General features: G+C 42.0%; 1 protein-coding gene across 1 annotated transcript in view; it reads left to right on the top strand.

Moving 5' to 3' along the window:
• The window catches only part of cacna1ba (calcium channel, voltage-dependent, N type, alpha 1B subunit, a), a 621,742-nt gene that overhangs the window by 216,004 nt on the left and 378,726 nt on the right, over positions 1-27,012 (top strand). The gene's annotated exons all lie outside the window — the stretch shown is intronic.

A 27,012-nucleotide genomic window follows, 5' to 3' on the forward strand; every position in this document is an offset into this window, starting at 1 on the left:
CTCATGTATTTGCCCACTCACTCAACCTGTCCAAATCACACTGGAGCTTCTCTGCATCCTTCTCACAGCTCACACGCCCACCCAGCTTTGTGTCATCTGCAAATGACCATGAAAGTTGCTGAAATGTTGTAACTGGCTCACTAATGTCCTTCAGGGAAGGGAACCTCCCACCCAATCTGGACCTACACAATACTCTGCCCTCTATGGGAGGAGAGAGGGAGAGGGAGGGGCAGGGAGCGAAGGAGAGGGATTTTGCATATCCATAACTCGATCAGAACTTTAAGAGAACATAACAAATGCTCAATTTCCACAATCTAGAAGGAGCAGGGTAGGTGTATGTAAGGATCATCACCTCCAAGTTCCCCTCCATGTCACACACCATCCTGACTTGTCTGCTATCCAGTACTGAATAAACAGAAATTTCCTCCAATTAAATATTGGGAAGTCTGAAGCCATTGTCTTCAGTTCCCTCTACAAATGTCAATCTCTAGCCACCGACAACCTCCCTCTGCCTGGCAAATGTCTGAAGCTAAACCAATGTATTTGACTTGAATGTCTTCATATTTAATTATTGAAATTAAGGGAGTTAATATATTTTTCTGTGCTCCCTGTCTCCATTTCTCCTGTGAACATTTTTCTTTCCTAGATCATGCCAAAATTACTTTTGCATGCATTTTAGACCTAACTGTTGTCTCAACTTGTACCCAGTTTTATGACAGCACCCACCTAAAAAAAGCTGTAATTTCATGGGCGCTTCCCCAGATGCATGTGGAGAGGTTTAGGGGGAAAATTAGCAATGAAAGTAACTTTGGGCCTAACACCAGGAAGGAACATAGGAACTTAGGAAGAGGAAGGAGATCAGAACCTATCCCCTTGATGGGTGGGGCATGAGTGAAGTCAAAAATCAGGGCAACTGGGATTAGAGTCCCTTTGTCTGTTGAAGATGACAAATAAACATTGCTGCAGGAAAAATAAAAGAAGCCATTATACATCCTTATCAAAACTGCACTGTTAAAAGTATTGCTGACTAGGCCAAATGGCTAGTCTGTGTGCGCTTAGAATTGGGAATTAAATTTCACTTTTGCAGTCACAATGCATTTGTCACAAAATTGAGAGTGTGGTGTTCTTGTCAATTAGTGAAATAGCTCAGCTTGAATCATTGCAGAGGACGACATCTGCACCTGCTGTGCTCATCTTCAGTCTGCGAACTACCTCCCAGGTTTTGATCAAGAAGAGCATCTTATCTTCTAAAGAGAATCTGCTATTTGTCACACTGTGAGTCTAGTTTCTCAGACAGGTGCATAAATACTTCTGACTGTAATGAGCTGTAGAGTACAACCTCCCTGCAGCCACTTACCATATGTCCATGGCTGGAGACCAGTACCACTTTATTATAGCACCGAGCGCCATGTGTTTCTGATCTCAGTCACTGGGAATAATGACTGTTTCTGACTGCCATGGCACGAGCTTCAAATGTTATTGCTCCCAAAGTAGATATGTTTGAGGAGCAGGAGACATACTGGGATAGCTTAGTACAGTTGATGATCTATATTGTTCCTTGTGGACTAAAGTTCTGAATGGATCTTGGGTTCTGACAATGATAAATCTGTGTTGATGTGTCTGAGCTGCATGTTACTTTGTTAAATACATAAATGCGTACTCTCTTTCCTTGCTCAGTGCACTCAATTGTACAAACAGGCTTGCAGTTTGTAAGAGACAGGTCCCCACTGTTCCAAATAGAGATTCTACTCAAGTTCCGGAATTCTGTAAGTTTAAATTATCAGCTGATGATCTGTAACAAATTCAAGTGGGATACCTCTGGTCACTCTGCATTCATGACATCATAGACACAGAGGGAACATTTCCTCTGATCACTATTTCTTGTGAAATTACAAACAGTTTTAGAATTTTCCTGAGAACGATGAACAAAGCAAATCTTCCTGCTAAGTTTATGATACCAAAAACAAGGGTGATGGTAGGACTGGGAGGGGTATAAAAGGGGGGCAGTGCGCATTGGGCAAAGGTGTGCAGCAGGAGTGGGGCACACAGTGGGTGGTGATTGCGCAGTGGGCGTGGGTGCTTAGCGGGAGGGGGTGCAGTGGGCAGAAGTGGACAGGGGCGCACAGCAGGAGGCTGCTTTTCCACTGCTCATTCTCACCAATTGCCGAAAGCTAAAATCAGTCCTAAAGTGATGAGAGGAAATCTTCCCCACAATGTTCTAAAAAGTTTAATTTTAACTGACTTAACTGAACTCTTCCCCCCAACCCCTGCCCCCCCCCCCAACCTTCCCCCACACCCAGAAGGTTATACATTTCAGCAGTAGTTTCCGATCACTGGTACACATTTATCAGGTTTAGTGTCACTTCTTCCAGTTTTAACCTCTTCTCATTCTTGAAAAGAAACCTACTTCTGTTGCTGTACAGCCCCATGAACATAGGGGACCTTCTGACATATTCTTTATCTATGAGTCTAGGTATTGAATGTTGGCACACTGTATCACCACTGATCAAAGCCTTCCCAGCTTTTCTCTTTCACTGAAGAAGATCTTATCGCTGTGCACTCACCTCGGTGACCCTGGTGAGTTACTGACAGGTCAGGAAACAGGAGTCCTGGCTGCGAAATCCAGAAGCGAGGGTTAAAACAGCTCTTAGTTGGTTTTTTAAGTATCTTAATTACAGATCACAGGGGGTTTCCCACTCGCCTTCAATCCCACCCTGGGTGAAACCTGCAAGAGGGATGTTGGAATCCCGACCCAACATCACTTTTGGGGGATTTAACACAAGCTTGCCTCCCCTTGCCTAGGAACATTACCCCCAATGTGCGGCCATTCATTTCTAGAATTCAGTCCAAAGATGGAGAACAGAAGAGTTTTCTTGGTAGGAAAAATGAAAAAGCAGGATATTTTTTAAAAGGTGAGTAAGTTTTAAATGTTGACGTTCAGAGAAATTTGGGTGTTCTCCTACAAGAAGCACAGAAAGTTAACATACAGGTACAGCAACAATAAGGAAGGCAAATGGCATGTTGGCCTTTATTGTAAACGACTGGAGTACAAGAGTAAGGAAGTCTAGCTGTAATTATTTAGGGCTTTGGTGAGACCACACCTAAAGCACTGTGTGCAGTTTTGGTCTCCTTATCTAAGGAAGAATATACTTGGCACCTGCAAGTGTTATGTCACTCACCTGTCATACCCTCCTGAGATCCTGGATCTTCTTGGTGTAATGTCTCCAGGCTGGAGGGACCACACATGTGCTGCTGACTTTGTTGTCCATTTCCATCCTCGCATGCTTGGTTGTGGAGGCTGCCCTCTTCCTCCTGTACATTAGAGAGCTCACCTCAGATTCTGCAGCAGGATCTCCAGGTAAGAGTGAGAGACCAGGGGAGTAGCCTTCCCGGGTCAGGATAAGGAGTCGATTATTTAGGACTGAGATGAGGAGAAGCTTCCTCTCTCAGAGGGTTGTGAATTTTTGGAATTGCCTAGCCCCAGAGGGTTGTGGATGCTCCATTGTTGAGTATATTTAAGGCTGAAATAGATAGAATTTTGGCTTCTCAGGGAATCAAGGGATATAGGGATAAGGCGGGAAAGTGGAGTTGAGGCAGAAGATCAGTCATGATTGTACTGAATGGTGGAGCAGGCTCGAGGGGCCGTACAGCCTACTCTTATTTCCTACTTCTCCTATTTCATATGTTCGTATGTCTCCTCTCCGTTCCTGTGGTTGCTGCAGCCTCAAAAATCCAAGGACTGAATAACCCTTGTAACCCATGTCATTGTCCCTTGACTTAGAAATCCTTCATTTGACAGAATGGATGAGTCATCCTGCCCATCCTCCCTGATTGGAGAAGAAGATTTCCTGAGCCAACTATCTAATGCTTTATCAAAAAGGAAGTATAATGGCAGATCTTACATAAACTTGACATTCTCCTCAGTCCCCGTCGCAAACTCCGCTCCCTAGCCATCGACTTCATCCCTTGCTGAACCAGACTGTTTGCAATCTCGGTTTCATATTTGGCTGTGACGTGGGCTTCCGATCAGATATCTGTGCCATCACTAAGACTGCCTATTTCCACCTTTGTAACATCTTTTAGTCTTGTAGCCACTGGAGTTTAGAAGAGTAAGAGGCGACTTAATTGAAACTTATAAGATCCTGAAGGGTCTTGACAGGGTGGATGTGGAAAGGATGTTTCCCCTTGTGGAAGTATCTGAAACTAGGGCTCACTGTTTAAAAATAAGGGGTCACCTATTTAAGACAGAGATGAGGAGAAATTTTTTCTCTGAGGGTCGTGAGTTTTTGGAACTCTCTTCCTCAAGAAGCAGTGGAAGCAGAGTCTTTAAATATTTTTAAGGCAGAGGTAGATAGATTCTTGATAAGGGGGTGAAAGGTTATCGGGGGTAGAAGGGAAGGTGGAGTTGAGGTTACAATCAGAGCAGCCATGATCTTATTGAATGGCTCGAGGGGCTGACTGGCCTACTCCTAATTCATGTGTTTGTATCACCTGCTTCCACCCCTGCTCAGCTCATTGATGCCTTTGTTACCTCTAGACTTGATTATTCCAGTGCACTCCTTTCTGGCCTCTCAGCTTCTACCCTCTGTAAACTTGAGGTCATTCAAAACTCTGCTGCCCATATTCTAACTTGCGCCATGTCCCATTCACCCCTGTGCTTGCTGACCTACATTGGCTCCTGGTTAAGCAATGCCTCAATTGTAAAATTCTCACCTTTGGTTTCAAATCCCTCCATGGCCTCACCCTCCCTATCTTTGTAATCTCCTCCATCCCCACAACCCTCCTCAATATCTGTGCTCGTCCAACTTCGGCTCTAGAGCATCCCTAATTTTAATTGTTGCATCTTTGGCGGCCGCGCATTCAGCTGTCTGGGCCCTAAGCTCTGGAATTCTTTGCTAAACCTCTTTGCCTCTCTGCCTCTCATTCTTCCTTTACAAGCTCCTTAAAACCTACTTCTTTGGCCAAGCTTTTGGTCTCCTTATGTGGCTCCATGCCAAGTTTTGGTTTGATAACACTCCTGTGAAGTGCCTTGGGATGTTTTACTATGTGAAAGGCACTATATAAATATAAGTTGTTGTTGAGCAGTTAATAATAGAATTGTTTGCACCAGTGGGCATCTTTCAGCTGCCTGTATTTTTCCTCTAGAACAGTTCAATCCAACTGGGTGTGGGTGGATAGATTGTTTTTGCTCTAGACATGTCAAGTTATCTGTTATGGCTTTAAGTTATGCCAGGCATTCTTGCGTTTCTCTCTTCTATATTTTCTGGGATTCTTGCAGTTATCACAGCTTTCCCTTTATCCTTTGGGTGTGGCTTTGGATGCATACTTAAGTGTCTATGTGGAGGCTTCAATATAGAATTACATACCCCAATGATTCCTGTTCTTGGAGAGGGATTTCACATGTAACAACACATTGCCTTCTCGTATTAATAAAAAAACAACGGGGAACCTAGTATCAGGGGACTATGTTCATGAATCTGAAATGTACAGTTCCACATCAGTGTGTTTATGTTCCCAGGTGTTCTGTCTCATCAAATATGTGGAAGACACATCTTTGACCAGGAATTATTATAGAAGGCCATTTCTTAGTTATGTTTTTTCTCTCTAGTGTTCCCCAGTTCCCTTTAGCTATCAGCTTGGGTGCAGCTTGTGTCTAACTAATGGTTGACAATAGTTGAATTTCATTAATACCTTGAACAAAATTCAACTTCAAATTCTCAGATTTGCAATCATTTATAATATCAGTGTCCTGATTTTTCAGAAGAGAATTTAATGTTTTAGACATGAATTCATTCCGAACACATTATGCAAGGGACCAATCACAACAGTAGATAATGCTTCAAGCTTATGCTTCTGCATAGATCAAAGTAACTTCATTTTTTCTTCCCCACATTTTGGTCGATGTTGCAAATCACAATTCAAAGATCACTGATTGCAGCTCCTGTATTCAGGTGACTGGAATCAAAAAGAGATTCGCAAGATGGTGGATTGACAACTTTTGGTAGAAACGTATCAATTTTCAGAAGCATTTTACCTATAAATTAGATGCAGATACTTACAGCTGTTGTGAAGGAAACCATACAAATATTACAGCAGAGTATTTGCCACTTCCTGTAGCCCTTGTGACAAAAGAAACCAAATAAAGGAAAGAAAAAACAAAGAGATGTGAAATGCAGGTGGGCAGATCATAGCACCAGATCTTTTAAGCCGCGTATCTGTTGGATCCCATATTCTGATAGTAAAAGTATATCAAGTAGATAAAAGCATTTGCCATAATAGGTCGTTGTTGCTATAGAAACAGCATTAACAGATTGTGCCATTAAATGGGAATCAAAACTGTCTAGCTGCTTGGAAGGCTGTGTGTATGGAAAAGCACATGACTCGCTGGAAGATTCTGTAGAAATTGATTGAGTTAGCAGCCAGGAGCCTGACTGGACGCTGTGTAGAAGGATTTCACAATGAAGTGCACAGCATTGCTTTTTTCCTGTTTTGTGCTTTGTGAAAAGTCATGTGTGAGTCAGAGGGGGTGGAGACAGGTTCTTGGTAGGTGTGTAACCAAGGGGGTGGCAACACCTTGTGTCCCAATAGTGGGTGGCAACATATCATATCCCAATCGGGAGGCCAGAAGACCACTCAGAATTGCTTCACTCATCGGAAACAAATTTCCCCGAGGGATCCTGAGAACAGCTGTTAGACCACTTCCAAATGTTAGTGAAGGGCTTAATAACAATTCCAGGTGACCATGCAAAAAATGGGGACCTGACAACTTTAGCAGTGGCTTGAATACAGGTGCATATTGGGAGTGGGCATACTACTGCTGAACTTGCCAGGAAGATTGCCATCAATAAACAGGTGCATCCCATACCAGTTTCGACCCTGCAGTCTTTATGAAACCCAATGTGTAATACATTCAGGTTTGACTGTTTAAAAAAGAAAGCAGTTAAAATCAGCTTAACTGTAGATTCAGTACATACAAAGAATGGATATTTGGCAGCTGCTTTACACGCTCACCTGTCACAAGGGATCTCCATCAAGCCACTACAGTTGCCGTGAAATGTTTAGCAATGAATCTGATGTTTTGAGCAAAATATTTAAACATGAAAGTCACTATTGTCGATGATGATCTGGCAAAGCTGGTGTTCGCACACTTGCTGATATCGTGGCTTCATGCAGTTGTCTGGATATTTGCATTTTCAGTATATGGTTTGCTGTGGTGAATGGCAGTAAATACATACTAAAGGAGAATGTTCTTTATTCATTTTGTTGTGCAATGAACAAATTTCACCATGAAATGCAATGAGTATTCAATTCAGAACACTTTCCTATGAAATATCTTCTGTTGGGAGGAATTTGATTTATAACTGCTGCCTTTGGAACTGTCGTTGCCTTTGGAGAGGACGGGATAAGGGACAGAAATCAGAAAGGAAATGGATTCAACAGCAAGATTAAGGACAGTCTAGTTTACCTGTAATTTCAGGTCTTATTTTTTATTTTTGTTGGTGCTATTTGCCTATCAGAAATGCAAACCATCCTGCGGTAGAGTTGAATTGCATATTGGTATGAGTCAGAGCATAAGAGAAAGAAAGGTTTTTAATTGATTCTCTGCAAGAGCCATGTTATGAAGTACTAAGCGATCAACAAAAAGCAATTTCCTGTTCAATCATCTTCTCACTTGGGCGTGCTATGGATTCCCATAAATCTAGCACTGACACAGCCCGATTTAGCAGGAAGCACACACGCTTTTGAGTGTTGATAAATATTCAGATGATGAACTTATCAAAATCCCCTTCTTTCTATAATTATTTCTCAAAAATAGAACTGTTAAGGACAGAAAATAGCTTGTCAGCTGAGTAAACAAATGTAGGAGTGACTGCTGCATGTTGGGCTCACTACGAGGAGCACTGACACGGAAGTGGTTGTTGAGTGGAGAGCCCCTTCGGCTCCCTGGTGAGCACTGAAACCTAGTAACATCAGGATGCCGTACTATCTTGTGACCAAATAATGATTCTAAGCAATCCTGCCTCTTTGTTTTAATGTTTCTGCAAAATTGTACTTAACATTTGGCAGTGGTGCAACAGGTTTACTTGAAAATATGAAGGAATATCCAATAAAAAATCATGATTTTCTTTTCCATGCCTTTCAGCACCACCTACTTCATTCTTTCTGACCTTTAGTCATTATATGAATCAATCGTCTGCAGCCATTATAAATTATGAATGATACATTTTGAAGAGCTGGAAGCTGCCATTTTAAAAACAATCCTGAGGGACAAGGTAACTTGTACTACACAATGTGTGTCTGCCTGGATCTATGAAAATGATAAGTGGAAAGTTATGTAAATCAAAAGGAAACAATACACAAGTAATGTAGCTTATTGTGATGCACTACTGCAATCTTAAATTTGATGTTGTGACATCTGACATGTCAGACAGTTGAAATTGTCAGTCAGCAACAGAAATATAAATGGTGATTTGAGTAATTTTGGACTGAAGTACAAGCTAGCTGCAGCAGGTTACAACAAAATATTGGCAGGATTTTGCTGAAACAAGAGTGGAACAATGTGTGTGTGAAGCCTAGCGAGTATTAGCCTATTTTATATGTATTTCTAGGGAGGTGGTGGCATAGTAGTAATGTCACTGGACTAGTAATCCAGAGGCTCTGGGGACATGGGTTCAAAACCCACCACAGCAGATGGTGAAATTTGAATACAATTGATAAAAATCTGGAGTTAAAAGCTAGTCTTACGGGACCATGAAATCATTGTCGATTGTTGTAAAAACCCATCTGGTTCACTAATATCCTTTAGGGAAGGAAATCTGCTGTCCTTACCTGGTCTGGCCTACATGCAACCCCAGACCCACAGCAATGTCTTTGACTTTTCAATGCCCTCTGAAATGGCCTAGCAAGCCACTCAGTTGTATAAAACTGCTACTAAGTCCAAGAAAAGGGAGTGAAAGCGGACGGACCACCCGGCACCGACCTAGGCACTGGCAAACCCAGCCCTGTCGACCCTGCAAAGTCCTCCTTATTAACGTCTGGGGCCTTGTGCCAAAGTTGGGAGAGCTGTCCCACAGACTAGTCAAGAAACAACCTGACATAATCATACTCACGGAATCATACCTTACAGACATGTCCCAGACACTACCATCACCATCGCTGGGTGTGGCCTGTCCCACCGGCAGGACAGACCCACCAGAGGTGGCGGTACAGTGGTGTACATTCGGAAGGGGGTTTCCCTGGGAGTCCTCAACATTGACTCCGGACCCTCTCATGGCATCAGGTCAAACATGGGCAAGGAAACCTCCTACTGATTACAACCGACTGCCCCCCCCACCCTGCCTAGCTGATGGATCAGTGCTTCTCCACGTTGAACACCAATTGGAAGAAGCACTGAAGGTAGCAAGGGCTCTGGGTGGGGGACTTCAATTTCCGTCACGGAGAGTGGCTCGGTAGCACCACTACTGACCGAGCTTGGCGAGTCCTAAAGGACATAGCTGCTAGACTGGGTCTGTGGCAACTGGTGAGGGAACTAACAAGAAGGAAAAACATACTTGACCTCATCCTCACTTATCTGCCTGTCACAGATGCATCTGTCAATGACAGTATTGGTAGGAGTGACCACCGCACAGTCCTTGTGGAGACAAAGTCCTCTTTAGTTTAGTTTAGTTTAGAGATACAGCACTGAAACAGGCCCTTTGGCCCACCGAGCCTGTGCCGACCATCAACCACCCATTTATACTAATCCTACACTAATCCCATATTCCTACCAAACATCCCCACCTGTCCCTATATTTCCCTACCACCTACCTATACTAGTGGCAATTTATAATGGCCAATTTACCTACCAACTTGCAAGTCTTTTGGCTTGTGGGAGGAAACCGGTGCACCCAGAGAAATCCCACGCAGACACAGGGAGAACTTGCAAACTCCACACAGGCAGTACCCAGAATTGAACTCAGGTCGCTGGAGCTGTGAGGCTGCGGTGCTAACCACTGCGCCGCCCACATTGTCTTCACATTGAGGATGCTGTTACGACCAAGTGAGAAAGGGGTCCAGGGGTTCCCTCTCAGCCTTTGCCTGGTTTAACCGTAACATGGTTTAATTTTAAAAACACCGTTTCTTTTTTAGTTCCGCCTCAGTGAATCCTTGTTCACTGCTTTCCAATTGTAAGGCAAAGAAATCAATCAGACACATTTTCTAAGAATTAAACAAGAAAGGTGGAAGTTTATCAATCTTAAACTCTAATTCGGTTAATGACTACGAATATGCGACGCAACCACGCTAGCATGCATATGTGATAAACACATACGCAGATAGAGACAGAAAAAGTAGAAAGAATAAAGGGGAAAAGTTTGAGGCAATAGTTTCAAATGGGATTCTGTTTACGGTCCTTTGAATGCGATGTAGTGTCTTTGGTTGCTGGTAAGTCTTGCCGTTTCCTTGGGGCCCAGTGCACACTTTAAAACTTGTTTCGATGTAGGAGTCTTTTCTCTCTTGAGGTTTAAATGACTTCAGTGGATCCGGAGATTAGTAAAAGAGAGAGAGCCAGACAGTAAGAGAGACTCTTGTTCCAAGTTCAGTTGCAATCTGCAGTCTGACCCAAGCTGTCCTGTGAGCAGTTCAAAACCAGACCTGATGCAGCAGGTTAGTTGTGTGACTCGCTTTTTAAACAAACTCCTGCATTTGTGGATTCCGAAGCTGTCAGTGGTGGTGGGGGGTGGTGTGGTGTAGTGCTGTCTCTTACACCGACAAGATGTGGATCACCATTGCCGAGACCAATCTCTGTTAATTGAATCAGTGAGCAGTTCCCATTGTCTTTTCCAAGGCGACTCTCTCTTAGAATGCAAATTTTTTGCCAGCCATTGCTGATCTCTTTAAACCGCTCATCTCTCCACTCCAGCAACAGTTTAAAATTAATGTTCATGAGACAAAAATATGCCTCATTCTTGGCAGGTGGGGGTCCTCGTGACAATACCCACCATTGTGTTGTGTGGCACTACCACCTTGCTAAATCTGATAGATTTCAAACAGAACTAACAACTCAAAACTGGGCATCCATGAGGTGCTGTGCGCCATCAGGAGCAGCAGAATTGTATTCAACCACAATCTGTAACCTCATGGTCTGGCATATCCCCCACTCTACCATTGCCATCAAGCCAGGGACCCAACACTGGTTCAGTGAAGAGTGCAGGAGGGTATGCCAGGAGTAGTATCAGGCATACCTATAAATGAGGTGTCAGCCTAGTGAAGCTACAAAACAGGACTACTTGCATACCAAACAGTGGAAGCAGCATGCAATAGACAAGGCTAAGTGATTCTACAACCAATGGATCAGATCTAAGTCCTGCCACATCCAGTCGTGAATGGTCATAGAAAATTAAACAACTACCAGGAGGTGGCTCCACAAATATCCCCATCCTCAGTGACGGGGGAGCCCAGTACATCAGTGCAAAAGACAAGGCTGAAGCATTTGCATCCATCTTCAGCCAGAAGTGCCGAGTGGATGATCCATCTCGGCCTCCTCCAGAGGTCCCCAGCATCATAGATGCCAGTCTTCAGCCAATCCAATTCACTCCACCTGATGTCTAGAAACGGCTGAAGGCACTGGATACTGCAAAGGCTATGGCCCTGATAACATTCCGCCAAAGGTACTGAAGACCTGTGCTCCAGAACTTGTCATGCCCAAAGACAAGCTGTTCCAGCACAGCTACAACACTGGCATCTACCCGGCAATGTGGAAAATTGCCCAATCAAGTCCTGTGAAAATAAGCATGACAAATCCAACCTTGCCAATTACCACCCTATTAGTCTACTCTCAATCATCAGCAAAGTGATGGAAGGGGTTGTTGACTGTGCTATCAAGCGGCACTTGCTCGGCAATAACCTGCTCACTGACACTCAGTTTGGGTTCCATCAGGGCCACTCAGCTTCTGACCTCATTACAGCCTTGGTCCAAACATGAACAAAAGAGTTGAACTCTAGAGGTGAGGTGAGAGTGACTGCCTTTAATATCAAGGCAGCATTCGATCAAGTATGGCAGCAAGGAGCCCAAGCAAAACTGGAGTCAATGGGAATCAGGGGGAAAACTCTCCGCTGGTTGGAGTCACACCTGGCACAAAGGATGATGGCTGTGATTGTTGGAGGTCAATCATCTCAGTCCCAGGACATCACTGCAGGAGTTCCTCAGGGTAGTGTCCTAGGCCCAACCATCTTCAGCTGCTTCATCAAGGGCCTTGCTTCAATCAAAAGGTCAGAAGTGGGGATGTTCTCTGATGATTGCACAATGTTCAGCACCATTCGCGATTCCTCAGATACTGAAGCAGCCCATGTGCAGATGCAACATGATACGGATAACATTCAGGCTTGGGCTGATAAGTGGCTAGTAACATTCGAGCCACATAAGTGCCAGGCAATAGCCATTTCAAACAAGAGGGAATCTAGTCATCTCCTCTTGATGTTCAATGGCACTATCATCGCAGAATCCCCCACTATCAACATCCTGGGGGTTACCATTGACTAGAAACTGAACTGGACCAGCCACAACACTGCTGTGGCTACAAGACAAAGTCAGAGGCTGGGAATTCTGTGCCGAATAACTCACCTCCTGTCTCCCCAATACCTGTCCACCATCTACAAGGCACAAGTCAGGAGTGTGCTGGAATACTCTCCACTTGCCTGGATGAGTGCAGCTCCAACAACACTCAAAGCTCCACACCATCCAGGACAAAGTAGCCTGCTTGATTGGCATGCAATCCACCACCTTCAACATTCACTTCCTTAACCACCGACGCACAGTGGCAGCAGTATGTACCATCTACAAGAAGCACTCACCAAGGCTACTTCGACAGCATCTTCTAAACCCACAACCACTACCACCTAGAAGGACAAGAACAGCAGATGCATGGGAACACCACCAGCTGCAAGTTCCCCTCCAATCCGCACACCATCCTGACTTGGAACTATATTGCCGTTTCTTCACCGTCGCTGGGTCAAAATCCTGGAATTCCCTTCCTAACAGCATGGACTGCAGCAGTTCAAGAAGCCAGCTCACTATCACCTTCTCAAGGACAATTAGGGATGGGCAATAGATGCTGGCCTAGCCAATGACACCCACATCTCACAAACGAATAATAAAAACGAATAGCTTATAGTGAGAGAGAAATCAAATTTGGTATTTCTGATGGCATAAATCAAGTGCCAAAAATTTGATAATTAAAATCTTGAGATTCAGTTACTGTCGTGCATATTTGACATTTTGTATTCTGTAGAATGTAGAACACATAAGGCTGACCTTTACTGGATGGTGCAAGTCCTGGCACTGAGACCGAAAGCAGGAGGTTACCCTGCTTCGGCCAGCTGTGGGACCCAGGGAGGCATAATGCCCGTGGTGGCCAATTAACTTTTCTCTGCCAGGGCCGCTGTCCAATTAAGGGCGGCGGGCTGCCGCCAAGAACTGATGGTCCAATTGGAGGGCCAGCAGCTGCAGTCTCAGCAGTGCCACTGCTAGTGGTGGCCTTGCTGAGGCTGCAGCTATAGGGAGAGAGCGTCTCAAAGAGGGGTAGTGGGGTTGGGGAATGCTTGTGCCAGGCAGGCAGGCCCTGGTGCTCAGGGTTGGGGGGTTTTGTTAAGTACTGGTGGTACCATTGCTGCCAGGGAGCTCCTCTGTGGACCATGGAGTGCCCAAAAAGGAGGCCAAGATCCCTCCCCTGCCTCTGAGCCTGCTGTGAGGCTACCTGGTTTCACGCCGAAGCGCGGAAGCGGGAAGTGACCCTTAAGTGGCTCAATTGGCCTCCTGGTGGGTGGCTGATCTGCCAATATTCCCGTCACTGGAAAAATGGCATGATTTTGGGAAGATGTTGGGCACTCTGCCTGACACCTTGCTGCACCATTTTGCCAGCCTTCCCACCTCCCAGCCCATCCTCAAAAGGCCTGGAATTGCCGGCCATAATATCTGTTTGTTTTAAACTTGTTTGCAGGTGCTGGCTGGCATTTTTTTAATTGCACTGGCTTTCAACCATAGGCTGGGAGTGCGTGAGGCTGACAAATGTAAGGTACGGATTGAGTGATAGCAGAACCAAACCTGCACCAATGTGGCTAGTAGCATACGAATACTTGGATAGTAGAAGGTGTGAATGTAAAACTAACCATTTATATTGTAGTTAAGTACAGATTTATTTTTTAAAAACTTGATTCTTACAAATCAGGATAAAAAATATAGGAAATGCTGAAAATACCCAGCACGTTGCTTTGCGTATGGAAAAAGAGAGGACAAGTTAATTTTTCCAGAGGAGACCCTTCATCAGAACAGAAACATCTGAACTCCATACTGAATGGCCTTGGGCTGACTGAATAAAATTTGTTAGCACGGGGAGCTTACCTGACATCTAACTGCTGAGTCATAGAAGGACAACAGAATCCTATGAGGTTCCGAAGAAGGGTCACTGACCCGAAACGTTAACTCTGCTTCTCTTTCCACAGATGCTGCCAGACCTGCTGAGTGAATCCAGCATTTCTTGTTTTTGTTTCAGAATCCTATGAGGTGTTGGTTGTCAAAGATGCAATTAGTTGGAACTGGGTCCTCATGGTTCACAGATCTTTAGTGTGCGTCGTGGAGTGACGACTCTACAACCTGGAGCAGCAGCTTTTCACTTTTCCTTTTTCTGTGTTATAAGGCATTTCTCAAATATTTAAAATACTATTTGGAATGTTTTGTGGATGTGTAATGCATTTAAAAACAACAATTTAAATGTAGAAAGATTCTTTTGGCATGAAATGAGAAGACCTTATTGCAGCAGCTACCTGAGAAAGATTAAACATTATTTTTTGAAAAACATGCTATGAAGCTCAAAATACATTCCCCTCACATGTTATTTATAACTTCCAAGAAAGAACTGAAGAACCATATCACAGATAGATTATTTTGTTGAAGTATGCCCTTGATTATAAGCTACTGGATCCTTCAAATGACATTGTTTGATATTATCATATTTGTATCAAATTCCACTGTTCCCTATTTTAACATTAGAATAGTGGACAAATGGATTTGCTACCAATACCATTAGTATTTAAACTATAATATTGCAGAATATAATTTCCAGGCTTCAATCTCCCTCTGGTGTATTACAGCTCCACTGTCTGCTGGTAGAAGCTCAGTCTACAGCAGGTAACATGGTTTACAGACTTGTCAAATAGTCAGATTCCAAATTGAGTTTAGTGATATTTTGTATTCAATTCATATTTTGGGGGGAATAAACCTGCACAAAAATCCTTTAAGTCTCTATGTATGTTATGTGTGTGATGTGGATTCTATCTCAATTTCACAATGTTCAAACAGAAGTATTTGATGAATAGGGCTCAATTTCCAAAGAATCTGCCATCAGTTCCTGTCATACTGCTCCAGTACCTGTTTAGGGAAAGTAAAAGTGGAGTACAAAGCCTTTTGAAAATTGAGCACCACGTTAATAAGAAGTTTAATAAGAGATTAGATGAAAAAACTCTTCTATTATGTCCTGAAACCAGTGACAGGGCAGCAACTTTGTGTAGTGACTGGTCAGTGCAAATTTTGTGTGCAGAACTGCACTCTTGCTATTTTGGGACATGATCTGTCATTGTAGAATGCAATGCCTGAAAATATGATGGATTAAAAGAATACAGTATTATTGTTTCAATGAAGTTGGAGGAATTAGAAAGATTGATGTAAATAGGATTACTGTTCAGGATATAATACATTGGTAGTGGGGGGGAGCGGGGTTTGGTGGGGGAGGAAGGGGTGGCACAACATTTAAAACAACCATCTAACGAGTTAGTAGTTGTTCCATAAAATGATGTTACAAAGTGCATCATGCATCCCTTGTACAGTAGAGAAATAAAAAAGAGAGATCTATGTTTACCTAATAAAATTTTGATCATTGAAATCTCTGCCAACATTTTGTGCTGATATTTAAAGAGGCTGTTATTTTGAAAGCTTCCTTGCCAAATATATTTGTCAATTTTATTTGCACAGTGAATGTATACGATAACTTCATTACATTATCAAACTCACATTTTGGAATTTAACAAATAAACATTTATTTTTATAATTGTGGGGGAGACAATTATACTGTGGCAGGTACAGCATCTGCTGCAATATGATATGCCCCAGAGTGCAGACTTGTGTCTGTTCGGATCCAGCACCATCATCATTACCTCATCCAATACAAAAGCATATCCCTCCGAAAGTAAATGATGTTGAAAACAATTAAGTTTGTTTTAGCTATTGTGTTCCAATTCTCCTTGGTTCTAGAGATAATTGCATTTGTTTAGTGCCTACTGAATCGAAATGTGATTCACACAAGGAATTTGTCAGAATGACATTAGCCGTTTGGTGGTACAGAACTTAAGTATTGCTGAAAATAGAGACATGTTGTCGAAGCTTTTCGTCTTGCACTCATCAGGACAATTCGCAAGAATACCAATGTATGGGAAAGCAACAACTTAATACTGTATGAGAAGAGAATGCTGATTGGTTGGCAAGTGGACTATGATCGGTAGAGGCGTTGCTATGGAGAATGCACCAGTTTATGGTGACTGAAAGTTAACTGCCAAGCTTGGTTTGAAATTTAAGCTAGGCAGCTTGACACTGATTGGTCAAGGCATTGCCCTGAGGAAAGAACCAGCAAATGGCTGTCAATTAATTTTGTTTAAAATTTCAAACAAAGCTTGGTAGTAACTGTCAATCACCATAAACTAGTGCATTCTCCAATCAGACGAAAAGCTTTGACAATATGTCTCTATTTTCAGCAAAAGTAAATGACATTATTAACAGGGTCCTTATAACTAGAAATACCAGCCCCAAATGTTTGTGATGAGATTTAGTCACTTTTACCATGCATTTCCAGCAATTTCTTGATGCTCACTTGCTTGACACTCATGGGGCGGTTGACAGTGAGTTTCTGTTTTTGTCAAGGTCAAAGGCGGAGTGGTGCAAATAGTTCAGCAACTTTTGGCGATTTGCAACTCATGGAGTATCTTTTCCTCACCACAAATTGCCGGACTTTTTATGCACTAATAATGGTGGGTGCCTTGAAATCGCCATTCGTTTTCCAGCAATTGAGACAATAAAGAATAACAAGATGCATTGTTATCTTAAGAATAACTTGCAAAGCTTTCCCTGTGGAGAGGGCTTCAAACTGGAAAGGGCAGATTAAAGAATATGTGCAGGAACCAGGAACATTTGAATTTTGGAATAAATGCTGAAAAAATGATGCTTTAGCCAGATCCACTCTGCCTTGTTATCATTTTCCAATTAAACTGATTAGTAATTGCAATGGATTCTTTGACCAGGTTTTGATTTATTGTTACCCATTGCCTCTGCTGTGTTTGAATTTGAAGCGTCAGCTACATCATTGCCATCTTGTCACAGCAGACTTGGAGTTATGGGAAACCCAAACTTCTGAATTTTTTTTTCATAATTCTTAGGCTAGAATAAGCAGTTTTCTTATATTAACACATAAGTGGGTTGTAAAATGTGAATAGAACCAGTTTTGTGAGGAAAATAGAAGCTTCTTGTGGGTCCCTCTCAGCTAATCCTCAAGACCACTCAGTTCCTGGTACGGCAAATCTGCAGAACTAAGCTTAAAAAAAACAACAGAAATATAGTGAAGAGGGATGTTAAATTTTGACAGTACTTCATTTCTGCTCTTGCAGCTTTGCCAGGGATCTTTCATGTGGAGCAGACGTGACACTGTGTATGAGGTTTGGACAGCAATGTGTGCCACCATTTACAGTTTCTGCCTATTTTATCTTTCTCACTGAAGTGTAATGGCTGCTCATAGACTTCTTCAATTCCCCTCAGTGTTTTCCTTGGCAGGTGATCCTCATGTTCTCTCATCTGGAGGAGGAGGGTAGAATATGTAATGACAGATTGATGTCTCTGAAGGTTTGCAAGATCTCAGCGGGACTTAGTCACTTAGAAAACAAAGAAATGCTCGATATGATAGTGTCAGAAATCTTACATTAATTGACAAGGACGTGCTATTTGTAACAAAATAGATGCAGAAAGTGGAACTGAGGCAGCAGAATAATTCTGTCTTATATTTCAGGGTTAACTTTAAGATTGTTAAAATATATTGATTTAGGAATCTGAGTGTTAGAAATCAAATCATGCTGTGCCTTAACAAAATTTCAAATTTGTGCTTTTAGAACATCGCAAAACTATATAATGTTAGTCATGTTATTCTATCTCCAGCATAGCTTGGAAAATTAATATGGGTAATACTGTATGTGCTGGCATAAAATTCAATTTGTATTGGAAAGCCCAGTATTTATATGTTAACCCTGCTCTACTGTGCATTACTTTCCATAATGAGAATTTAATTGTGGACTGTTTCACTCCAGAGGAGAAGTGGCTAAAAGCAAATATGGAATCAATAATATAAATTCTGGCGATTGACATTAGTGAGAAGCCACAAGTGCATGATAACCTGGATCACTACACTCATGCTACTTGGCAAGTTAAAAGAGTAACTTTGTGTTAGCACAGAGACTTTATTACAAGTAGGCCCATATTCCTGATAGTCACAAATATCTGACTACCTTGCAAGGTATGAAGAAATTAATCCGTCAAACCAGTTGTCCCAACCAACTGGCTCAATTCACTCCATGCTGCGCTTAGCAGTGTGCGCAGCTGCAAGATTTTTGCCCACTATTTTTGATTAGTGCACAAGTGATTTATTTAAAATCCCATCAAATCATTTACTGACTTTGTCAGATTATTAGCAAAATATCTGTTGGAAACATTCTATGTTCAGTAAAACAGCATCTCAAATCCACAAGTTACACGACTGTTTCAGTACCACAGCAGGTGTTTTCCAAAGTATTAATGCAAATAGGACCTTTGACCCTCCCTTTATATTATGATTGGCTTACAATATGATATTTGACATGGGTACCTTAATATTACCATTAACTAATGTGTAGCAGCAAGTAAACAACGAATCCCCAGGTGTGTTTACCTTCAAAGAAAAACAAATCCAAGAAAGATCAAGATAGCGGGAGCAAGATAAAAATGTGTAATTGAATTGACTTTTTGTCAAAGTCATAGACAATTGCTTAAGGATTAATGATCAATTCTCCAAATGCAACAATCCCCTCTAACATCTACGTTTACTTGGGAATTTGAGGTGGCTTCCTGCTAAATGTTGGATTATATTCTCCATTTTATTTTGGAGAAGGGAGAAGTTGGGTAATTGGGTAGGATGAGACTAATGGAAAAAATGGTTACCATGGCCCTTGAAGCATTCTTCTATGGATACAATGCTAGAGAATGCAATAACACTAAATAGCATTTCAGTGTGAAACAGGAAAATACTTTTCAAATTTGTTTACTGGATTATGGCTGCTGAGATTGGTCATACAGACAGCCATCTGTGAAGCAATAGCTAAGCAACATAACTTAAACCTTGGGAGATGTTGTATTGTAAAAGCTACAATTTATTCTGTTCTGCAGAAGACTGGTGGCTGCTCAAGACACCAACAAATGTTAGCCAATTCAACCCTTACAATTTTCTAGCTTGGCCTAACTTGGTTAGTGGAAAACAAAATACAGCTGTGTTAATGTACACAATATAATAGGTCATGTAAAGCATCTGTTAATCCTTTTTTAAATATGCAGTCATTCTATATGACAATTTTAATAGTTCCTGTTTACTTCTCTCCTGCATTTTTACAGTTTTATCTCTCCTGCTCCACGAGACATATCTATTCTTTGTCCATTCTTCTATCCTGCCTGTCGCATCCACCATTTCTCCTCAAGAGTGTGTGCACACAGGCAGTTTGCAACTAACACTTCCAAAACCATTCTTTAAATGCCTTTTGGGATGTATATGAGAGTAGTCTTGCATGACTCATTGTGCAGTTTTCTCTTTCTCTATTTTGGAATTAGGGCTTTGCTGACCATTTTCTTTTCTTATACTGACCACGGTCAAGAACATACCATGTGTGGCATCACAGGCCAACCTATGGTTTTCCATTCTTTGTGATGAGGTATTCCAAGAGTGATCTCAATACTTATAACATAGGAGATAGAGTGCATTTTTTTTCTTCCAAAGGATAAAAATAATTATTTGTTGTTACATGGCGAAGATATGACATGGGTAAAAATCCTCCCAAGTTAAAGTGATTGAAATTGATGGAATAATCGTTGATGCTATTGAAATAGTAGGGCACAGAATCACACTTACAAATCCCCCCACATTGATTGCCAATAGATTAGCTTTGATGCTTCCCTTCGGGATGGAGGGAGAATGAATTGGATAGTGAGGCATATGGATTGGTATCCCATATTTGCTTTGGAGGATTTCAACATTGCTTGAGGCCTGGATGCAGTTAATCTGTCTGTTGTAACAGTCAGAGAGCTGTGAGTATCATCTACATAGAAATACTAGGAACTTGCAACACAGAAACAGACTATTCGGTCCAACAATCATGGCAACAGTTATCCTCCACATAAACAAATAGTTCTAATCACATCTACCCACCCTATTCCCATATCCTTTCAACCCTTTTCCATCATCCTCCTATCCAATTTAATGTCGAATGTTGACGTATTTTCTGCCTTGACTTAACTCTGGAAGTGAATTCCACAGCCTCCCAATTTTCTGTCAAGAAATTTCTCCTGCCCTGTTCTCTAATTTCTTACATTTAATATTGTACCTATGGCCTCTTATTCTTGACCTCTCAACTAATAGAAACAATCTGGTTCTATCTACCATGAACTATCCTTTCATAATTTCAAAAGCTTCTATTACATTGCCCTGCAAACTGCATCTTTCCTTATATTTCCTCATACTAGGCATAATCCTAGTTATTCTGTGTTGTATCCTCTCTAAGTCTTTAATACTTGTCCTAAAGTGTGAAGCCAAATAATGCACATGGTACACTAAATTATTAGGGTTTTATGTAGGCTCAGCATTACTTCTTGGCTTTTATTATTTTATGCCTCATGAGCGATAAGCCTAGAATTCTATTATCAACCTGAACTCATGAGAGACCAAAAGATGTGGAGAAAAGAAAAAAAAGCATTGCAAAATTAAGATGAATATGTGAATATAAATATCCTGAAAAGGCGCAGTGGTGTGAGCAGGAAATTTTATACCACAGAGTTGTGGGTTTCTGTCTGCGATTCCCCATATAGTGTGATCCAGATTGCAAGAGGAGGTGCTGAATAAGATTTAGGGAAAACTGGAGAGCCCCATATCTTCATTTGCTGCCTTCTGCCTGTTAGTTGGTCTCAGAGTTTGGGTATGAAGTGGTGAGTATCCAAAATTAAGCAAAAAACCATTAGTAACATGTCAAAAAATTAAAAACTTGTATTCCTTGTTCTTGTGGTAACTGATGCTCAATGTAATCGCTGCCTTATCCTATCTTCTATGCTGTCTTTAGTCTTTTCTGTCACAATTATCCCAATGAATAAGTGAAATATTGTGGAAGCAAAGTCATCTGAAACACGCTATAATCTGATGCATATATTATGGGTAAAAGTTTCCATCCCCAAGAACCCAGAATCCATTAGGGTTTGTGTTAACTTGAGTTCTGATATTTCTGTATTTAATTTTGAATATTTGTGTTTTGACTTTAATGCATCTGTTCTGAAATGCTAGATTTAACCAACTGAATGTCAAGTGTGTCTGGCAAGATTCAGCTCCAGCACAAGAAAGGCAGAAGTGTAATGGGTTTTATTAAAAGAACCTTGTGAATGTGAAAAATGATCTGTGGTTTCAGCATTCAAATAGAAGACAATCTTCATCCGGACTAGTACAGGCTCAGGAGTCAGAGACTTTCTCATATATCCTTTCCCTAAAGGACACTCTTTGTGGTCAATAACCACTCTATATACAAATGTAGTTCGCTTTTGGTGCTGTCCAATTTTTCTTGAAGCATTGTGTTACCCAACAGCTTTTGGAGTTATAAGATAGAAGAGACATTGCACTCAACAATAATTTCTTTTACTTATTACCGACGTGATAAAGCATTTTGAGGGAATATAGAATAATTCTCTTTTGCCCAAGGGACAAAAGAATCAATCTTGACTGAACTCTGCAACAGCTATTTCTCTTTATCCTATAGTTAAGACACGTTACAGAACTATACTTGAAAGATATTGCGTGATAGGGCAGTAAAGAATTCTGGATAATCTTCTTGTTCAGTCTACTGGCAAAAGAACCAGACGTGAGATGAGTTTTTTTATGCAGTGAGTTGTTATGATCAGGAAAGGACTGCACTGAAGGGTGGTGAAAATGGATTCAGTAGCAAGTTTCAAAATGGAACTAGATCAATCAAAGGGAAAAATTTGCAGGGCTATGGGGAAAGAGCAGGAGAATGGGATTAGTTGGACCGCTCTTTCAAAAAGCTGGCACAGCCCAAGTCGTCTCATATTGTGCTGTATGATTCTATGATTCTGCACATACTATATATCCCATAACACCTAATTTACAAATGTTGACTGCAGTTGAACAGTATAATCAAAAATGCAGGGAACCACCAGGTACATATGTTAGTCAAAGTATTTTATGCTGCCCAGAGATGAAGGCTAAGGATATTATCAGTTCAGGGTTGGTGGAAATACATTTACCGACTCTAGTCGACCAACTGCATTGAATATTTGTTGTTGGCTCTGAGATGAATTGACTTTAAAAATGAGAAGTGTTCTGACTCATTTAATATAGATCCCAGTGAGGAATCATTGGTGAAAGCAGAACATGTCTCACAGCCTCACAGCTCCAGGGACCCGGGTTCGATTCTGGGCACTGCCTGTGTGGAGTTTGCAAGTTCTCCCTGTGTCTGCGTGGGTTTTCACCGAGTGCTCCGGTTTCCTCCCACAAGCCAAAAAAAAGATTTGCAAGTTGGCAGGTAAATTGGCCATTATAAATTGTCACTAGTGTAGGTAGGTGGTAGGGAAATATAGGGACAGATGGGGATGTTTGGTAGGAATATGGGATTAGTGTAGGATTAGTATAAATGGGTGGTTGATGGTCGGCACAGACTCGGTGGGCCGAAGGGCCTGTTTCAGTGCTGTATCTCTAATCTAATCTAATCTAAAAGTCTAGGAAAAAAAATCTGTGAAATTTAAATCAAAACACAAAATGCTGGAAATGTACAGATCGCTGATTTAGTATCTGCAAGGTAGGTTAATGTTACAGATGTGACCATGTGAGGGCTCTTGGAACACCTTGAATTATGACTATATGGACAACAATATGAAAGTTTTTTTTACACGCAGTTGAAGTTTAGAATCACAAAATAGTGAAGTTATATTTGAACATACAGCTATATACTATCACAGCATGAAAGCATAGAAATTATTGGAGCTAATTTTCAACTTCACTGCCTGGGCAGTAATCTGGGAAAGCAGATCACCCGCTTGAACATGCCTGATTTTTTAAATCCAGGTTATTGCCCTGAAGACCAAGTTGAAAATTACCCTCATTGTGTACAATACTGGAAAGAATGATAGCACCATTCACATCCTGAGGACATCCCAAACACCTTTGCAGCCAACGGGTCACCTTTGAAGTGTAGTCATGGTTGCTTTGTAGGCAAATGCAACAGTTAATCTGTATGTAGTAATGCCATTTCTAACACTTCCTTTATCTTGACACTACTGAACAATGCATTTATAATTTGTTCATATAATTAGCCATATCTAAAACAGACCAGTATCGACAATAACATGCGTTTCTACAGCACCTATAATGTAAAATGTCCTAAGGTGCTTCACAGGGGCGTTATCAAATGAAATTTAACAGCAAGCCACATGAGATATTAGGATCGGTGTCAAAAAGCTTGGCCAAAGGTATAAGTCTTAAGGAGCATCTTAAAGGAGGAGAGAGAGGTAGACAGAGAAGTTTAGGGCATAGACAGCTGAATGCACAACTGCCAATGTTGGAGCAATGAAAATCCAGGTGTGTAAGAGGCCAGAATTGGAATAGTGCAGGAATTTTGGTGGCTGGAGGAGGTTACAGAGATGGGCTTTTACTGTCTTGGATTAGCACAGTATGATGTCAAACCTAGACTGGTTGAATGGGAAAATAAATGTTACTCCAGTATTGCTGAAAAAAGAGACATGCTGCCAAAGCTTTTCGTCTTGCACTCATCAGGACTGATGCAAGAATGCCAAATTTCAAAGGGAGCAACAGTTTATACTGCATGAGAAAAGGGTATTGATCGGTTGGCAAGTCGACTCTGGTTGAGGCATTGCCATGGAGAACACACCTGCGACCTATTGTCCTCCACACTTTTGTTTAATTCAAAAAAGGTACAACGCTTGGACATGTTACTTTTGCATGTGGCTCACTTATGCTTGATGTGATTCTGCGATTCGACAGCACTTGCTGAACAATCCTGAGTGTGCTAAGAATTACACAAATAACCAATTTGAGATTATCCGTCAGGCTTGCAATGTGGCTCACATACACTTGCTAGAAGCTACATATATTCATATGAGGGACTGGTCCTCCGCAGGCAAAAGGAACATGTCCAGCCATTGCGCCTTTTTGGAATTAAACAAAAGCCTGGGGAACAATCGTGCTCAGGTGCATTCTCCAAGGCAAAGCCTAAACCAATCAGAGTTGACTTGCCAACCAATCAACACCCTTTTCTCACAAAGTATAAATTGTTGCTCCCTTTGAAATTTGGCATTCTTGCATCTGTCCTGATGAGTGCAAGGCAAAAAGCTTCGACAGCATGTCTTTTTTTTCAACAATACCAAAATTCTATACTGCCAAGTAACTAAATGTTACTCTATTTGGCTGAACTGTTTGGTGTTTTAAAATTCCGATATATTATAATACTTAAATAAGCCAGGAGTCCTTTGAACCTCATCTCATCACTCCTGAGTCTTTGAAGAATAGATTGAAGTATTCTAATTTAATCCTCTAGACAGAGTGAATAGGGAGAAACTGTTCCCACTCGTGAAAGGATCGAGAACGACAAGGCACAGATTCAAAGTAATTGGTAAAAGAAGCAAAAGCGACATGAGGAAAAACTTTATCACGCAGCGTGTGGTTAAGGTCTGGAATGCACTGCCTGAGAATGTGGTGCAGGCAGGTTCAATTGAGTAGTTCAAAAAGGAATTAGACAATAAGAATGTGCAGGGTTATGGGGAGAAGGCGGGGAGTGGCACGAGGTGAAATACTCATTCGGAGAGCCGGTGCAAACTTGATGGGCCGAATGGCCTATTTGTGCGCTTTAACAATTCTCTGTGATTCTATTATACATGCTTTATCTACATCGAGTGCATAAGGCAACAAAGCGTTTCTACAAACTGTTTGAAAATCAGTTACTTCAATATTAAATCAAATGTCATATCTTTGAAAATCAGAAGTTTGCCAATAGCCAGATCAAGCAACAAAAGACAAATAACAAGAAAAGCAAAGTTTAATAAATCTGCTTTCGAAATTGAGTGAAATATGGCATTTAATGACAGTGTGGATTAGGGAAACTATTAAATTCACCTCCTGGATCCAGATCTGAATCCACCTTGACTAATGGAATGAAAAAGGGTGAAATCAGTCTCTGCCAGTAGCACAAAACACACTCATAGTGAATCAGCAACCTGTTTTACACAGTATCTGATTTTATTTTCCTTCAAACTGAAAGGAAAAGAAATTGATAACATAGTAAAACCAGCTGCAATTCACTATTAGCACATATTGTGTTACTTGTATTTAATTGTATGTTGGTGGTGGGCATTAATTAGGGATTCACCTGAGCCCCTATAAAAAAGGCACAGACTAAAGCTGTGATTGTTGGGTTCGGAGGGATATGCTTGTAATGTATAACTCTGTAAATAAATATAAAAGTGTGTAATGATTGGCTCCAGTTCTATTCTTCTGGATCAGAGCATGTTGCACTACTGGTGAAGACCAATTCCATTCTCAAAGTCACTAGTTATTTCTGTATTGGTTTTGTGTCAGCAGCAACCATAAATTAACTTGCCAGATTCATGAAGAATGCCTGCGAAGAGGACTCAGTTTAAAATAAAATGTGTGTTTCTGGCACCAGCCAGAATTTGTGAACTTTGCCCTAGCATGACACGAAACCTGTATTGAAGCAACTTCTGTCTCGATCTCTTCCCTCTCCCACCTGTGTCTCTATCTCTTGTAAGGGTCCAACATAAAATGGATTGTGATATACCCAAACCATTGCCGAGTGGGCACGTCCACCATGCAAAACTGTCCCTACCCAGCATAAATCAACACACAAAAAGTCCACTAAGAATAGGAATTTGAATGAATTGATGTGAATTTTAAGTGCTGTCCTGTTCTTTTTAAATACAAGGATGTACTTAGGAATAGTCTACTCCTAGGTTAATGCTGGGGGAGGGGGGGGCATAAAATGGAGTTGGAGGCTCGGAGGGCCCTTCCTGACATGCTTCTGCCTCTGCAGCCATTTTACGTGGGGCGGCAGCGGTGAAAACCAGCCCGCCTGTCTTCCCCAGGCCAATCAAGGCCCTTAAGTGGCCAGTTAACGGCCACTTAAGGGCTCCTGCCCACCAGCACGGGGATTTTACCCTTGGCCGGTTGGGTGGTCCAGGCCTGAGAAAAGCCACCTGACAAAAGCAGGCGGCTTTCTCAGGCCTGGGGTGGGGGGGCCTCATGTTCGGGCACCCTGTGCCCAATGGAGGGCCACCCCTGATGCCCTAACCACACCCAACACACCCCTCGCACTGTCCCCCCAATCGACCACCCTTGCTTCGCCGGGGCCCAACCGATCACCCCCGGCGAGGCCCCAAAAACTTACCTTTTCCTGGGGCCGTTCTTCCTCTTCTTCCCAAAGCTGGGTTGCAGTCCCAGCAGTGGCCACCGCTCCTGGTGGCGCTGCTGGGACTACGAGCTGCCGGCCCGCTGATTGGCCGGCAGCTCCATTAGGTGGGACTTCCTGCCTCAAAGAGGTGGAAGTCCCGTCTCAGACCAATTAAAGGCCTGGGGACCCTAAAATGCGGTCGGAATCCCCAGGCCAGGCAGAGGCCGATGA

This window comes from Heterodontus francisci, chromosome 32 (genome assembly GCF_036365525.1).
Source record: "Heterodontus francisci isolate sHetFra1 chromosome 32, sHetFra1.hap1, whole genome shotgun sequence".
Lineage (NCBI taxonomy): Eukaryota > Metazoa > Chordata > Chondrichthyes > Heterodontiformes > Heterodontidae > Heterodontus > Heterodontus francisci.